At 36.2% G+C, this 4,722-nt stretch overlaps 1 pseudogene; it reads left to right on the top strand.

The window, feature by feature from the left end:
* Positions 1-253: 253 nt before the first annotated feature.
* On the top strand, positions 254-2,433 carry LOC102263284 (annotated as a pseudogene).
* The last annotated feature ends 2,289 nt before the right edge of the window (positions 2,434-4,722 follow it).

The following is a 4,722-nucleotide window of genomic DNA, read 5'->3' on the forward strand; positions in this document are numbered from 1 at the left end:
AAGAGGGTTCACATAAACCACACCAGGGATGTTCCTGGAGCACCAAGCTCAGATAACCAAGGAGACTGCACCACTGAGCCCCACAAGGTACCTACCATGTAAGACAATCATATCAAGATTAGGAGGCATAGCAGATCTACCTAATACACAGTAACAAATACAGAGAGGCAGCCAAAATGAGGAAACAGAAAAACATGGCCCAAATATAAAAGCAGGAGAAATCCCCAGAAAAAGATCTAAATGAAATGGGAGGGTGGGCAGTGGGAAGGCGATGGCGGATATAGATAAACTCGTCTATAGCATCATCCAACGGCTGCTGGAAGTAAGAGGGTCCAAGCCTGGTAAGAATGTCTAGCTACAGGAGAATGAAATCAGAGGATTGTGCTTAAAATCTTGAGAGATCTTTCTCAGCCAGCCTATCCTACTAGAACTTGAAGTACCACTCAAAATACGTTGTGATATCCATGGGCAATACTATGATTTGCTTTGACTCTTTGAGTACAGTGGTTTCCTGCCAGAAAGCAACTACCTGTTTCTTGGGGACTATGTGGACAGGGGGAATCAGTCACTGGAGACTATCTGCCTCTTACTGGCATACAAAATCAAATATCCCAAGAATTTTTTTTTCTCAGAGGAAACCATGAATGTGCCAGCATCAAGAGAATTTACGGATTTTATGATGAATGTAAAAGAAGATATAACATTAAACTATGGAAAACTTTCACAGACTGCTTTAACTGTTTACCAATAGCAGCCATCGTGGATGAGAAAATATTTTGCTGTCATGGAGGTTTATCACCAGATCTTTAATCTATGGAGCAGATTCGGCGAATTATGCGACCAACTGATGTACCAGATCAAGGTCTTCTTTGTGATCTTTTGTGGTCTGACCCCGATAAAGATGTCTTAGGCTGGGGTGAAAATGACAGAGGCGTGTCCTTCACATTTGGTGCAGAAGTGGTTGCAAAATTTCTCTATAAGCATGATTTGGGTCTTATATGTAGAGCCCATCAGGTGGTTGAAGATGGATATGAATTTTTTTTTGAAGAGGCAGTTGGCCACTCTGTTTTCTGCACCCAATTATTGTGGAGAGTTTGACAATGCAGGTGCCATGTTGAGTGTGGACGAAACACTAATGTGCTCTTCAGACTTTAAAGCCTGCAGAGAAAAAGAAGCCGAGTGCCACAAGACCCGTAACACCTCCAAGAGCAAAGCAAAGAAATAGATATCATTTTGACACTGCCTAGTTGGGACTTGTAACATATAGTATATAACCTTCATTTTTAAAACTGTAATGTGTATTGGTCAGCTTGCTCAAATAGTGTGTTTGTGGAGCCCTCCCTTCCATTTTTTCAGTTAATGAATGGCATTTGCTGGTTATAACAGCAAATGAAAGACTTCACTCCCAAGAAAAAATATTTTGTTTTTAAATTCTCTCTTCCTTTTGCAAACAAGTTTAATGATGGTGTTAAAGCTGTGCACCCCCAGACAGTTTATCCTGTCTAAGGGGTAACTGTACAGTTGACTTTCTTTTTTCAATTCAGTAAAACCCATGAATAATGTAAATGCTCGTTTTCTTTAGGATATAAAGAGAGCCTTAGGGTGCTCAGTCTGTACATGTTATTGTCATAAAATGCATACTGTTGATACAAATCACTGTGAACATTTTTTTTAAGACTTCGTTTCAAAGGGATTGCTTATTTCTCTCATTGTCTTGTCAGGTACAAACTAGTTTTATAACTATCAACAGTAGGTGTAACTTTCAATCTTGCCAGCATTGCTGGTCTAATGCAAGTTTAATTAAGGCACACTTTCCTCTGCTGTATACTTAAAATGGCAATTAAAGCCATTTTTAAAATGTTTGTGACTTTCCTAAAGCCAAAGTGTCTGTTGAAATATGTATTGACACACCCCCAAGTACAAGGAGGTGTGGTTGTGTACCCATGCCACCTTCTTGAGGATTCAAAACCAGGTGTTTGAGTTTGAATAGCAATTAGTAACATAGTGCTGTTTAAGCTATTAATGATTAAAGTTAATAACATTTTGTACAATTTCCATATAGTCTATTCATTAAGTAATCTTTTTACAGTTGCATCAGGCTTGAACTCGTCCATTCAGAAAGCTCCAAATTATAGAAACAATACTTCTATACGACTGAGCGATTATGCTTTCTTTGGCCTACAGTCTTTATTCTGCTGTGAAGTCAAAACAAAAGAACTAACTTACCTATCCACCAGTTTATACAGAACTTACATTATCTATGACTTTTTTAAACCAAGATCTGTTCAAAAGAAATCTGTTTCAACAGATGACCGTGTAAAATACCATGTGATGAAAGTGAATTCAGACTTATTAAATGACGAACTTGTTAAATCCTCTCAGTGTCAATTTATCAGCACAATACAAAGGAGAACTATTGATGGAGTTAAATGAAGTAGAGGATCAAATCAGCAATTTGGAAGACAAGGTAGCAGGAAATGCCCAATAAGAGCAGCAAAAAGGAAAAAAAATTCAAAAAGAGAACAGCCTAAGGGACCTCTGGAACAGCATCAACCATAACAACATCTGCATCATAGGAGTACCAGCAGAACAAGACAGAGAGAAAGGTATTGAGGGCTTATTTGAAGATATAATGACTGAAACCTCCCCTACCCTGGTGAAGGAAAATGGCACACAAGTCCAGGAAGCACAGAGAGTCCCAAACAAGATGAATCCAAAGAGGCCCACACTAAGACACAACATAATTAAAATGCTAAGGGTTAAAGACAAAGAGAGAGTCTTAAAAGCAGCTAGAGAAAGACAGTAACCTACAAGAGAGTTTCCATAAGACTGTCAGCTGATTTCTCAACAGAAACATCTCAGACCAGAATGGATTGGCACAAAACATTTAAAGCAAGTCTATAACCAAAACTACTCTCCCAAGTGAGGCTATCATTTAAAATTGAATGGGAAATAGAGAGTTTCCCCAAAAAGAAAAAGCTAAAAGTTCAATACCACCAAACCAGTATTATAAGAAATTTTAAAGGGTCTTCATAAAAAAGAAAGAATAAAAAAGAAGAGCAAGAAATATGAACCTATCAATGATCACTTTAAATGTAAATGGCCTAAATGCTCCAATCAAAAGACATAAAATAGTTGAATAAACAAGAAAACAAGACCCATATGTATGCTGTCTACAAGGGACCCACCTCAGAATGAAAGATACACACAGACTGAAAGTAAAGGAATGGAAAAAGGTATTTCATGTAAATGGAAATTAAAAAATTGGGATAGAAATACAGCAGACAAAATAGACTTTAAAACAAGGCAATAATAAGAGACAAAGAAGAGCATTACATAATGATAAAGGATATAACCCTTGCAAACATTTATGCATTTAGCATAGGAGCACCTAAGTATACAAAGCAAAACTTGGTGGGTATAAAGAGAGAGATCAACAGTAATACAGTCATAGGAGGGGATTTTAACACACCATTGACATCAGTGTAGAGATCTTCCAGAGAGAAAGTCTGCAAGGAAACAGTGGTCTTAAATGACAAACGAGATCAATGGGTTTGATATTTACAGAGCATTAAACCCCAAAGCAGCATAATATGCATTATTTTCAAGTGCACAAGGAACATTTTCCAGGATTGGCTACATGGTAAGCCATAAAAGAAATCTCAATACATTTAAAAAGATTCAGATCATATCAAGCATTTTCTCTATATACAATAGTATGAAACAAGACATTTATTACAGGAAAAAAACCTGAAAAACCCACAAACACATGGAAGCTAAATAACACATTATTAAACAAGGAATGGGTTAACAATAAGATGAAGGAATAGATCAAAAGTTACTTTGAGATGAATGAAAATAAAAACACAACACAAAATCTATGTGACACAGCAAAAGTAGTTTTAAGAGGAAAATTCATATCAATTCAGGCCTATCTCAAAAAGAACATAAAGACAAAACACACACACACACACACACACACACACACACACACACACACACACACACAAAAGAACCCTCAAACAATCTAACCATATACCTAAAGGAAACAAACAAACAAAAATCCCAAAGTGAATAGAAGAAAGAAAATAATAAAAATCAGGTTACCAATAAATGAAATAGAGCCTAAAAAATAATGCAAAATATCAATGAAACCAAGAGTGGGTGTTTTGAAAAAATAAACAAGATTGACAAACATTTAACCAGACTCATGAAGAAAAAAAGAGAGAGGACCCAAATAAATAAAATCAGAAATAAAGGAGGACAAGTAAAAGCTGACTTGACATAGATACAAAGGATTGTAAGAAAATATTATAAACAACTATATGCTAGAAAAATGGACAATCTGGAAGAAATATTTTTAGAAACATACAATCTTCCCAAATTAAATAAAAAATAAACAGAAAATCTGAAAAGATAATTACAACTAATGAACTCAAAGCAGTATTCAAAAAAGGACTTAAAAAAGAACTCAGACAACTTACCACCAAAAAAACAACCCAATTGAAAAGTGGGCAGAAGACCTGAATAGTCACTTCTCCATGGAACACATACAGATGGGCAACAGACCCATTAAACATTGCTCAATATCATTTAAGAAATGCAAATCAAAACCACCTCATACTTGTCAGAATGGCTATCATCAACAAATCAAAAAACAACAAAAGCTGGTGAGGATATGGAGAAAAGTGCACCCTCGTGCACTGTTGGTGGAATGCAGAC

This window comes from Myotis brandtii, unplaced genomic scaffold (assembly GCF_000412655.1).
Source record: "Myotis brandtii unplaced genomic scaffold, ASM41265v1 scaffold1696, whole genome shotgun sequence".
Classification (NCBI taxonomy): Eukaryota; Metazoa; Chordata; class Mammalia; order Chiroptera; family Vespertilionidae; genus Myotis; species Myotis brandtii.